This window comes from Mauremys reevesii, linkage group 2, assembly GCF_016161935.1.
Source record: "Mauremys reevesii isolate NIE-2019 linkage group 2, ASM1616193v1, whole genome shotgun sequence".
Lineage (NCBI taxonomy): Eukaryota > Metazoa > Chordata > Testudines > Geoemydidae > Mauremys > Mauremys reevesii.
In genome coordinates, this window is record NC_052624.1 from 58,145,231 (window position 1) to 58,158,866 (window position 13,636).

At 39.6% G+C, this 13,636-nt stretch overlaps 1 pseudogene; it reads left to right on the forward strand.

The window, feature by feature from the left end:
• Positions 1-13,636, forward strand: part of LOC120398548 — a 134,297-nt pseudogene that overhangs the window by 82,806 nt on the left and 37,855 nt on the right.

A 13,636-nucleotide genomic window follows, 5' to 3' on the forward strand; every position in this document is an offset into this window, starting at 1 on the left:
TCCTAAATTCTAGGCTCTTTCGCTAAGTGCTTGATCACCGTTTGTATCAGTACATAATTTACACCACTTAAATAGATTTCCATAAAATACTTTCCCCTTCCCCCTACCCTCTGAATTTTCCAGTTTCTGGCATCATTCACTACAAAAGAGCTGTCTGCTTATGCTAGAGCAGGAGCTGTGGCAGAAGAAATTTTGACTTCTATCAGAACAGTTGTTGCTTTCAATGGACAGATGAAGGCATTAGCAAAGTGAGTTTTTTTAACTAATTATTGATTGTACATAATATTTGGGAAAGTGATGTGGTTATTTAAAAAAAATCCAAGATGATCTGTCAGTTTATCCCCCAGACAGCTGAGAAGTTCAGATGAAGATAAATATAATCATATGGAAGGAGATGTTTTCTGTCACTCATGAACATTTGCAATCACTCAGTTGACCTACATTATGGAGGGGCATTGTAAGGCCCAATTTCCTTCTGACGCTAACCTGAAGTTGAATTTGGAAGCTGAAGCTATAGAAAATGCAATCTTCTTTAAGGCTCCAGTCCAACAAAGCATTTCTGCAAATACTTTAAGCACATCGCCTCCACTGAAATAATTGATTGAAGTGTTTACAGTTAAGCTCATGTTTTACTGGATCATGACATTAGGTAAGATTGCCTATCACTTTCCTATGTCATCGATTTGAAGGGGGCTACCCACATGCTTAAAGTTAAATGCGTGCTTAGTGCTTTGCAAATAATCCTCTTCTTGCTCTAATCCAGGGGTAGGCAACCTGTGGCACAGCGTGCCAAAGCGACACACAAGCTGATTTTCAGTGGTACTCACACTGCCTGGGTCCTGGCCACGGTCTGGGGCCCTTCATTTTAATTTAATTTTAAATGAAGCTTCTTAAACATTTTAAAAACCTTATTTACTTTACATACAACAATAGTTTAGTTATATATTATAGACTTATAGAAAGAGACCTTCTAAAAATATTAAAATATATTACGGCACATAAAACTTTAAATTAGAGTGAATAAATGAAGACTCAGCACACCACTTCTGAAAGGTTGCCGACCCTGCTCTAATCTGAACAGCACCAATGATATCTGAACAGTTTATGTGGAAGAAATTAATTGCACATCATTTTAGGATCCCTTCACTACTGCGTAAACACTGCCATTCATTTTGGGCCTTCCCACTTTTGGTCAGGGCATTTTTGTGCATAATGTATGTGTTGAGAGGTTCCTACAAAGCTTCTGAGCATGTCATTGAACAATAAAATGATATGCATGTCCTCCTGAAATGTTCTGAGAACATTGCTGGGCTGAGCGGTGCTTTCTGTAATGCCCTTGAGACGCTAAAGGGGATTAGATAGCTAATGAGTGAACAGAAGCTGTTATTGATTGATGGAAAACCATAAATTTGTAAAGGAATCACAAGCAAAAAGAAATTTTTTTTCATTAACTAACTGTTAATCTTTGTCCTTGTCTCACAGGGGTTAACTAGCATAATATGGTGCTTAATTTGTATTTGATTGCTTGCTATGGGCATATGTCTTGGTAATTTAGCTTATGAGAATAGTTCCTGGCTTCCAACAGCATTCAGCAGGAGACAACTACTGTCAGGTTGTGGAGTCAAAGGGGATTCTGGCTTCTGTTTACTTGTTTGGTTTTATCTAAAGTACTTTTTCTTCAAAAATTGAGTGAGCACTAACTCTTCCCTTTGCGAGCTGATACTCATAGAATCCTAGAAATGTAGGGCTGGAAGAGACCTTGAGAGATCATCAATTCAAGCCCCCTGCACTGAGGCAGGGTCAAGTATAGCTAGGCCATCTCTGATAGGAGTTTGTCTAACCAGTTCTGAAAAACCTCCAATAATGGGGATTCCACAACCTTCCTCAGTAATACATTCCAGTACTTAACTATCCTAATAGTTAGACAGATTTTCCTAATATCTAACCTAAATCTCCCTTCCTGCAGATTACCCTGATTATTTCTTGCCCTGTCTTCTGTGAATATGGAGAACAACTGATCACCATCCTCTTTGTAACACTCTTTAGCATATTTGAAGACTGTTAGCCAGGTCCTGCTTAGTCTTCAATTTTCAAGACCAACATGCCCAGTTCTTTTAACCTTTCCTCAGGTTTTCTAAACTTTTGATCATTTTTGTTACTCTCTTCTAGACTTTCTCTAGTTTGTCCACACCTTTCCTAAACCGATACACTACTCCGGCAGAGGCCTCACCAGAGACAAGTAGAGTGGAACAATTGCCTCCCATGTCTTAAATATGATACTCCTGAGTGCACTCCAGAATATTATCTTTTTTTCACAACTACATCCCCTTGTTGGTTCATATTCAATTTGTGATATACTTGAATTCCCAGATTCTTTTCTGCAGTACTGCTGCTTAGCCAATTATTCCCCAGTTTGAACTTGTGTATTTGCTTTTTCCTTCCTAAGTATAGTACTTTGCACTTCTCTTTATTGAATTTCATGTTATTAATTTCAGGCCAATTTTCCAATATTACATAAGAATGCCCATATTAGGTCAGACTAATGGTCTATCTAGTCAGAATCCTGTCTTCTGGCAGTGTCCAGAACTGTGCAGGAGACTTTGGCAAACCAGTAAAGTGCCTAAAACCACTATGGCTTATTGTTAAAAGCAACCTAGTCAGCAAGCTGTAAATTGGCCATTCAGCAAACTCAGCTTGACCAAGGCAGGAGGGAGAGGGTTTTGGGGTGCCATGGAAGGGCAGCTTGACCCCACGTACTTCCTGATGAGAATTGTATTGAAGTTGCTGGTACATGTTAGAAGAGCAGGATGTACCCTCAGGAATGTCTATTGGGGTCTCAAGGCTGCAGGCTCTGGAAAGACCCACACCTGTTTAATCAATAATCAGAAGGAACCTCTTGCTGAAACTGCTTACTTAACAAGGTTTCTTTAAGGGACATGTCATTCTATTACTAATGTATAAATAAGGGGACTCGTTTGGGGACTCTTCGGGACTAGTCTCTCCTCTGGATGCATCTTCTGTTCCCCAGCAGCAGACGGGCTGCCACTGTATCACTCGAAAGCCACACTCAGCTTTGGTAATTATCAAGGGTTGGGGTGTTTTACTAACTTATTGCGGACATGTGTAAGTGCTTGAGACTAGTAAAGTTTAGCTTTAAGTGAAAGCACTCTTGTGTTGTCCTGTTTGTGCCAGCCATCTATTGGTCAGACGGCCGTGTCTCCCCTGATTTATTTCCTGACACCTTCTCGCACAGAGTAAAGTTACCAGAGCTTTGGGTTGAAAGAACCCCAGGTAACAGTGCCAGATACTTCAGAGTAAATGAACAGAACAGGGCAATTTTTGAGTGATCGAACCCGTCATCCAGTCCCAGATTCTGGCACTCAGATGTTTAGGGACATCCACAGCATAGGGTTCCACCCCTGACCATCTTGGCTAATAGCCATTGATGGACCTAGCCTCCATGAGCTCATCTTATTCTTTTTTTAACTCAGTTATACTTTTGGCCTGGCAATGAGTTGTTGACTGCATTATGTGAAGAAGTACTTCATTTTGTAAGTTTTAAACCTACTACCTATTAATTTCATTGGGTGACCCCTAGTTCTTATGTTACATGAAGGGGTAAATAACAGTTTCCTGTTAACTTTCTTTTCATTCATTTTCTAGACCTCTAACATATCCTCTCTTAGTCATCTCTTTTCTAAGATTAACAGTCCAGTCTTTTTAATCTCTCCTCAGATAGAAGTTGTTCCAAACCACTAATAATTTTTGTTGCCCTTCTCTGTACCTTTTCTAATTCTAATATATCTTATTTGAGATGGGGCAACCAGAACTGCACACATTATCTGAGGTGTGGGCCTACCATGGATTTACACAGTGGCATTATGATATTTTCTGTCTTATTAGCTATCCCTTTCCTAATGGTTCCTAACATTCTGTTAGCTTTTTTGACAGCTGCTGCACATTGAGCAAATGTTTTTGGAGAAATGTCCATGATGTCTATAAGATCTCTTTCTTAAGTGGTAGCAGTTAAATTAGACCCTGTCATTTTTCATTTATAGTTGGGATTATTTTCCAATGTGCATTACTTTGCATTTATCAACATTGAATTTCATCTGCCATTTTGTTGCCCAGTCACCCAGTTTTGTGAGATGCCTTTGTAGCTCTTTGCAGTCAGCTCTGGACTTAACTATGTTGAATAATTTTGTATCATCTGCAATTTTTGCCACCTCATTGTTCACCCTCTTTTTCATATAATTTATGACTATGTGAACAGCACAGGTCTCTGTACACAGAGGGACCCTGCTATGTATCTCTCCCTGCTGTGAAAACTGACCATTTCTTCCTACCCTTTGTTTTCTATCACTCTTAGCCCATGTCTTTGCTTAAGAGCCTTTGGTGTGGGACCTTGTCAAAGGCTTTCTGAAAGTCCAAGTACGCTATAGCAACTGGATCACCCTTGTCCACACGCTTGCTGAAACTCTCAAAGAATTTTAATAGATTGGTGAGGCACAATTTCCATTTACAAAAGCTGTGTTGACTGTTCCCCAACATATCATGTTTATCTGTGTACCTGATAATTCACTCAGAGCAGCCACATTCAGTGAAGTAACACCAGAAGGGAGACCTACCGTTGACAATTATTGAGCCAGATCCTCTGTTGATGTAAAATCAATGAAGCTGTGTTGATTCACACCATCTAAGAATCTAGATAATTGATTTTTATGGCAGAAAACCCTGGAAGCATGAGAGGAAGCTAGGAACCGAATGTCATCTGGGTACATACCAAATTTAACATTTATCATCTGTTTTCAGATATGATGTTAACCTAGAGAATGCTAGGAAAGTTGGAGTAAAAAAATCCATTACCACCTACACATCTTTGGGTTTCACAGAGTTTATTTTATTTGGAGCCTATGCTCTTGCATTTTGGTACGGAACCAAACTCACAGTGGAGGAGAAAGAGAATTATGACATCGGACGTGTGCTAATTGTAAGTACAGCACAGTATAGTCGATTAGCTGAGGCAAACTTTTTTTAAATGGTCTATAAATTAGAGAAAATGCTTTGTTGTTTAAGTACTGCATCAAAGGATCCATAATTTCTACTCAGGCACAAAGTACCCATCAGACTAAATGTTAAAATATGTTTAATATAAATCAACAGAGATGTTGAATCTACATATTTAAGACCTCAAAGTTCCTAAACAAATATCTCATTTGGTCACTGTCATGCTGTCTGGAGTTGTTCACGACCATGAGTGCCTACCTCAGGGCAGGCTGTCAGAAAACAGGGCAGACACCTAAACTGGTGGTGTGTTCTATAATTAGATTTCACCAAGCCAGTAACAAATATGAATTCCTGGATCACTATACCAGTCTTACCATGGTGTCACAGACAGACTCTCAAATCTATCTTGCCACCCAGACAAACTTGACTTCATGATAAAAGGTCATTTACACCAAAAATCACACCACATTCAGGTTGTTTCCAGTTCCAGAGACTAATCACTTATGCCAGATCAATTGGTATCCTAGATTTTATACCAAAGACAACGCTGGTAGACAATTCTATAGTAAATTAACTAAAGGTTTATTAGCTAAGAAAAGGTAATAAGAGTTATTGAGAGATTAAAGTAGATAAAATATATGTACAGATGAGTAAGTCTATAATTCCAAATGGTAGCAGAGATGTAGTGATGTGCCAGTTTCCCAAAAGTTTCTCAGGGCTACCCAGAATAACTCAGGGAATCTGCATCTCCATGTTCATTTATTCTGCCCTGTAAGAATCCAAACAGTGAAGAGATGAAGGATTTTTCCCTGAATCCATACTCATAGTTTTCTTCCACAGAAAACAAGCTGACAGAGGTCAATACCCATGTGGGCTTTTCCTTTGATGGCAGAGAGTGAGGAATACATTTGGAGTCTTTGACCTTCGATCATCACACACAATGACCACTTGCTTTGAAATTAACACTTTTCTGTTAAGTTCTTCATTTGCATTCCACAGGGCTTCTTTCTCATTTGATGGGTTATTTACTGACAGAGGCAAACACTATGTGAATGTTTGCTACAGCATTATAACAGGATCAGATAAGTGAAAACAATGCATTAGTTAAAACAATGCATTAACGTCCCATTAGTTTTCATGAAGTTTAAACACCAAATACATTCTTATACATTCAACAATCACTTTTCTCTATAATAATACATAAATGAATTGGCCTGGCTTCCAGCTATGCATCTGTAAGCATTCAGGGAGGTCTGGAGTTTTGGCATGAGCTGGCACCTGGTCTGCCAGTGTCACAGCCATGTGACCATCTTTCTTTTTTTAATCCCTGCAAGGGATTATTGTACTTTACCAAAACTTTTAGATTATTTTTCCTTTGGAAAGGAATAAGGCCCTGATCCTGCAAAGACTTAGGTACATGCTTCATTTTATACACTGTGAGTAGCCCCATTTGACTTCTGATGAGAACTTGACGTCAGTGGAACTAGTCACAAGGCGTAATGTTAAGTGTGCACTTTGAAGGATTGGGGCCTCAAACTAATGGATTAACTCTCTTTGAGGACGCTGCGGTTTTTAATATTGCAAAGAGATGGAGAGATGTCTAATTTCACTATTTATTCTCTTAATGGGAGTTAATGAACGCAGCAGCAACAAAAAAAAGCTAATCCAACTGTTAAAGGGCATGTGGCTGCACACAATAGCTACATTCACGACTTCCTGTGTCAAATCCAGGGACTGTATAAAAACTGGGTGAGCTGGAAAAATGCAGCCTGAAATTTTTGTTTTGATTTTCTTTTTTTATATATATATTTTTTTTAGAAAAGCTCTTACAGAACCACCAGGATTATCATGACACTAAAGAAACTGCAGGTCTGGAACCACTATACGCTAGCTCCTGTTTTTGTTCCCTGTAGGTATTCTTCTCTGTGCTCCTTGGCGCATTCTCTCTCGGACAGGGCTCCCCACACTTGGAGAGTGTTGCCAATGCTCGAGGTGCTGCCTATGAAGTGTACAAGGTTATCAGTAAGGTACTTAATGTCACTTTTCTAGCAGTCTGAAATTTTTGATTTATTTCTCAAAAAATTCAAAAAGTGGATGAACTCCATAGACTCAGACCACTGAAAACAAAAGTAAGACGACATTTCTCTTCATATTAAGGAGACACGAGCCTTAACCAAAGCCCTAAATGAGCTTATTGCAAACTTGGGGGAAATTGAGATCTATAGCTCAACTTTACAGATTGGGGCCCTCGTTCCTGTTAGGTTTGTCACTCCCTCATTCATTTATTTTTTAGAGTAAGTGGTGAAGAGCTAAGTGAAATGACATTGCTCTTTAAAACACAAGTATATGGAGTGGACATGATTTCAGTTCAACTGCTTTTGATTTGGAGATTAACAGTGCTGTTGAAAGCTCTGGTAATACTGTTGCTGGGGAAGAGGGATGCCACTCTTTCAGTAACTAACTCTTAGAATTTTGTACAGCAGTTTGTTATATATCTGCAGTCCCAGGTTCATATTAGATTAGAACAAAGGACTGAGTTTTGTCCTCTGTTATGGCCATAAATGCTGGTGGGTGTCAGTGAGGTTGTGTGGATATAACAAAGGGCGGAATTTTGCCCAGAGAAACTAAATTAAGGGTGATCAAACTCTGTGTAACCACCTCTGGAGTTGGTTGTTCCTGACCTATTACACTAAGCAAGTCTTTAGGGGACTCGCTCCGAACTACAGCAATGATGGCTACAGAGGCTCAGAACTCTGCTTCCCAGATTGCCTAGAGTCTTGGATGGAGATAGCACAAGCTGGAAGCTACTACCAGAACCAATTAGAAACCAGAACTCAGAGAAAAGGGTTTGGTTTTATTTTTGATTTTGCTGGGAGCAGAGAGATCCTAGGAGGTCCCCTTTAAACTTCCCATTCCTACTCAAAGAGAAGATTTGAACTCTGCTGGTGGTTACTGGGTCATTGAAAAGTGTCAGTCCAACAGAGATCAGCAACATGGGAAGTGGAGGAGCAATTCCAGGTCAGGCTATTTAGCGCCAGGCTAATTTTCCATTGGACTTCAGACCAGGGAGCCTCAGGATGATGGTATCTTTTTAGAGATGAAGACTTGGTAATAAATCCCCAGTTTGTTTATTTTGCTTGTGCATTTTAAGCCAACCAACAATTACAGGCTGCATCACTCCTCCAAGAACTGATTCTCAACCCACATTCTGCCTAGGCAGATGCTGGGAGGGAGCTAAGGGATTTGGGCCCATTGTAAATGTTGGGAGATGGATGATTTAAGGTATAGTTGATGTTTTATTATTCTAGTTACTCCTATTCTTTCCTTGTCCCCTATCCCAAAATGCTTTGCAGGGTATACACAAGGATTGCATTTCACTGATATGCAGAATCATCTGAGCTGAAATGCAGCAATCAGTGATCAGTTAAACTGCTATGTAGTGTTGCAATGTTTCTTTTACTGTCCTAAACAACTTATCCATCTAAAGCCACAATTGTAAAATCACACAAATGTGTAATACCTTTTCAAAATCTCTCTCCAGCACCGTCTTATAGATAGCAGTGCCAAGGAAGGATACAGACCAGATAAGCTCAAAGGAGAGATTGAATTCAAAAACATCCATTTCAGTTACCCATCTAGACCTGATGTTAAAGTAAGTGATCTTTTTAAATTCATCTTTGCAGTGAAAAGCTGCTGCCATTATCTGTGTGACCAAAAAGAAAACTGATATTTTATCAATTTAATGTGTTTATTTTAATTCAGTTTTTTTTAAAGTGCCCATCCTGTACTCTGGGTATTTATACACCACAGTGTGGTCTTGTTGAAAGAACATTGGGTGAGGACTCAAGAAACCAGGATTCTATTCCCAGCTCTGCCACTGGCCTGCAAAGGAACATTTGGCAAGTCACTTCACCTCTCTTCCTCAGTTTCCCCATCTGTAAAATGGGGATAGTAATACTGACCTCCTCTTTAAAGTGCTTTGAGATATATGGATGAAATGTACTATGTAAGAGCTAAATGTTATTATATTAGTTACAAAAATACACAACAATGCAGGATGAATGTCCTTCCAAAACTAAAGCTTTGTCTTCATCACCATCAACCACCTTTTCTTCATTTTCACCTGCTGGAAAAAGCAAGGGAGAACAAATGGGGCTTACAGCATAATGTGAAGGCGAGTAAATTTGGCCTCTGGTGAATTGAATCAGAAGCAAATTCTTCGTTCAAGCTCTCTCACCAAAAATGCCTCACCTCCAGCCCTCATGTGGTTAAACCCAGAAAGCTGTTTGTGTCCGTGCTTCAGAAGATCTCAGCTGCTGTGATATCCCATGTGGGGAGAGGTGATCTTGGAGATAGCCAGGACTCAACCTATTTTAAGACCTATTGGTTAAAGCCATTATTCTAAATCACTCCTGACAATGAAATGGAAGCCAGTGCAGATCACAGAGCATGGAGGCAAGATTCTCCCTACAGAAAATGCCCTCTAAGAAACAGACCTCCATGCTCTCCACCCGCTGAACTTTGTGAGGGGAGTCATCTTGTTGTACAGTCCCATGTATGGTACTTTGCAGTAATCTAATATTTCTCTCTGGATTGACATCTGTACCAGAATTGAAAGTTCAGAACCTTCTGGCCAAGTGCAAAAGACAAACAAAATGCTATTAGCCGCTACTGCTTCCTGCGTGCAAAAGCAGCTGTGGATCCAACAGGTTACAAACTCACCTGAGTGTGCTGCTGTTAGCTCTGCCATTTCTTCTGATGGGTTCCTCCAACCTACAAGCATAAACTCAATCATCTCTGAGGTGAGTCACAGCTGACTTGCCTGCATCAAACCCACCCTGTAACTTGCTGGCTAAGCCAGTCAACTTCTCCAAGCTGGGTCTGATGAAACAGAGACCTAGAGCTATGTTAACTGAATACTGAAGTCAGTGTAGACTGTACTTTCTCACTGTCTTCCCCTAATGGTCTTGCATGCAAACTGAGCAGAAAGGTTACAAGACAGAATCCCACATCACTCTACACAAGAGAAACCCTGGGCCGGATGAGCCACACTTTGGGCCTGTGGCTGGAATGGGATGGAGCCATTCAAGAATGATTCCATCCATCCCTTCCAGACTCCACCCTGTTTCAGCAGTGGCTCATTATTAATGGTATCAGAGGTAGCTGGCAAAGCTAAAAGAATCATCCTGGATACCTGGTTCTCATCAATCACCAGCCAGAGATGATCAACAGACCAGATCAACAGACCAGATCAAGGCAATGTCCATTTAGTACCTAAATTTGGAATGAACCGGGTCACAGAGAGCTGAAGACTCTAGTTATTGTCAGCGTTACCTTGACATGCCCTTTTCTGCTTTACCTAAAAAGGGAGGTTAGAGCTGGGATGGTCGTGATGAGAAATGATGTTAAAGGGGTGGAGAATGATGCTCTTGCTTGGTCAAGCAAACACCAAAGCTTATCTGCTATTAGCTTACTGGAAAACTGGAGCTCTTCTGGTATAGTATAAGGAGACAAGAACAATATTACTATTGGTTTGATCTTCTATTGAAAAAAAATGTGTAGTCATAAATCAGCCTAAATATCAATATACATAAGAGTTCCCACAGGAGACAAATATTTTGGCCTCTAGTAATATTAGACATTTATAAGATGGGATAAATGGACTGAGGTAAAATGTTCCTAAATGTGAACATTGCAACAAAAGTGTCATTACTCCATAACTAATCCCTCCCTAGTAAATTGTAGAGATTGTCATACCCTGACTCTTCATTCCATTGGGGATATTAAAACACCCACTTTGTTTTCAGAGCCAAAGGGCTTTTCTTAGGGCAGTCTTTATAGAATAAGAATAGAACAAAGCAAGACTGTTATTAGTAATAAAAACTTTTTCTTGTCATCTTCAAAGTGCTTTACAACCAGGATTGAAACAAAGGACTAAAAGCAGTTCTGGGAGTTCAGTTCACTGTTAGACCAGACCTCTCATTATTGGCTTGATCATGATGTTTTTCTAAACAAACCATTTATTTAAGCAGCTCTGTATTTATTGGACTAACATATAAAGATTATATTTCCAGATTCTCAAGGGCCTGAACCTGAAAGTTCAATCGGGGAAGACCATCGCTCTGGTTGGCTCCAGTGGCTGTGGCAAAAGTACTGCTATTCAGCTGCTACAGAGATTCTATGATCCAGTCCAAGGAGAGGTTAGTTTGGATGAACTGTCGATATTCCTGGCTACTAGGATGAAGATTAATTTCCTGACTAGATTACACCTATACTTTAAAGGACATTACAAAAATTGGATTCTTAAAAGAGCAAAGATATGTAGCATCCAAAGAAATTCTGAATCTGATTTTCATTACTTGTATGCCATAATGATGAGAATATTGTAAAAACCTAGATATGACTTTACTGATATTAAGGGAAGTCAAAATTTGGATTTAAATATTTAGGGATATCCTTTTTGTTTATCCTGCTCCTTCCATTCCTCTAGTTTGAGGTGATTGTGAAGATATATTTTTAATTTTTCCTAGTCATTTTGTTTCAATGTTATTGCTTTGTTCATGTGAAGCTGCTAAACAAATACTTAAGTCAATTATTATTATTATACCATTATAACAACTAATTATTTTAAACATAATACATTTCCTTAAACTCTTCATTTATGCCTTTCCACTCAGATTACCTTAGATGGACAGAGATATTCGGACACTTAATATAAAGTGGCTAAGAGAGCGTATTGGCCTTGTAAGCCAGGAGCCTATTTTGTTTGCTACAACAATAGCTGAGAACATTCGCTGTGGCAGAGGGTATTACTGATTCTGAAATTGAAAGCAGCTAAAAAGCCAATGCTTTTGATTTTATATCCAGACTGCCTGATGTGAGTTGATGTACTTTTAGGCATTATAACTATGACCAATTCTTTGGTTTCTCTCTCGGTTCTTCTGAATTTTTGTGGCCCAAATTCTCTGCTGGTGCAAATAGATGGTGCTTACTAGCTTTCACTGCTCTTTTGTCATTTATTCAATTGACAATTTGGGCTAATGTTCTTAATTACAATACTAACTGTATGTCATGTGGTAACATTTTTTTAATAGAATTGGATAAGGAATTTCTATGGACAATGAGAAGATTTTCAATTTACCAGATTGTTTTATTCTGTTTTCTTCTGCTAGGTATTATCTATCTTTTCCCACTCTCAATATTCCTGTCCTTATTTGTTTTTTAAACTGGGTTGACATTGGCAAACAAAATTGCTTTGATGTGGTCCTGAGTAGTCACTGGTTATTATTGTTAGCCAATCAAATGGCTGGATTCCTTCAGCCAGGTCTAGTTGTCTGCTTCTTCACTTCAGTTGCTTCTATTTTATAATAATTGAAAAATCTAATTTTAGAGTACATTCTTTAAGCTAAAGAAAACCATCACGCCACATACTAATTCTGGCCAACTAGAAGGTGAGACAGAAAAAAATATAAATGATCATTAGAAATTTTAAACTGTCCTCTGCCTCAAAGGGAAAAAATACTGAATGTAATTGGCCAGACACTTCTTTTAGAAGTAATTATTCTTAAAGTGTTTATTGGAGCATCCATCATAAAACTTTTAAAAGAGGGAATTTCTGTTTGTGATAGTAACAGAAAATGGGGTGGATGTGTAAAGGATTTCAACTGACCCTTCTGCAATCTCAATGCTCCTCTGGTTTTCTCAGAAATTTAACACCATGGTGGGGAAAGGGAGCTCAGCTGAGCGGAGGAGCAGAAACAGCCAGTGCCTATTGCCCGTGCCTGGCAAGGAATCCCAGGATTCTGCTGCTGGATGAAGCCACTTCTGCTCTGGACACTCAGGTGAATCTATTGTGCAAGCAGCTCTTGATAAGGTAAGGAATATCTATTGCTAGAGTTCATCAATCAGTATTAAACACAACAACCATATGCTGCTAAACTTGACGGTAAAAGGCTATAACTGTGCCATCCGTTTTTAAGCGACAGCTCTCCACTGAGATTTCAAGGAGGGCATTGATCATCAGTAAGGGATGCATTGTCAAAATTTTGGTGTCATGATATTAATCAAAACTCCAAAACCCCTGAGGCCCTACCCCTCTTCCACCTCTTCCCTGAGGCCCTGCACACTCCATCATTTCTTCACCTCTCCCCACACACACCCATTGCTTGCTGGACTGTGTCTGGGAGCTTGCTTGCATGTAGGGAGGCAGCTCGAGGCTGAGCAGAGGGCTGAATGCTTGGCGTTAAGCCAGCCAGCACTTCTCACACTGCAATGTAACTAAGCTTTTGGTTCAGGTGCCATGGGTTGCCAAGGTGCAAGGAAACTGGGCACCTGGGAGCCTAAGTAGCACCCTGAACACAGCCAAAACAGACTGTCTGGATAAACTGGGACAGGTGGCAACCTAAAGCAATCCCGATATTCCTGTTGCATCATTCCTGATTGCCAGAAATTTTGTGTAGACAAGTTGTCTTCTTTAGTACAGCCTCCACCACATCCTGCCGCACATCACAATTCAGTGCTAGTCAATATTTCTTTTTATCCTCAGCATTCAATGTATGCCCCCATGCCATTCAAACCCTGCTCTGAAAACAAAATTATTAACTTCCTCATGGGCTTTTCTATACCTCTC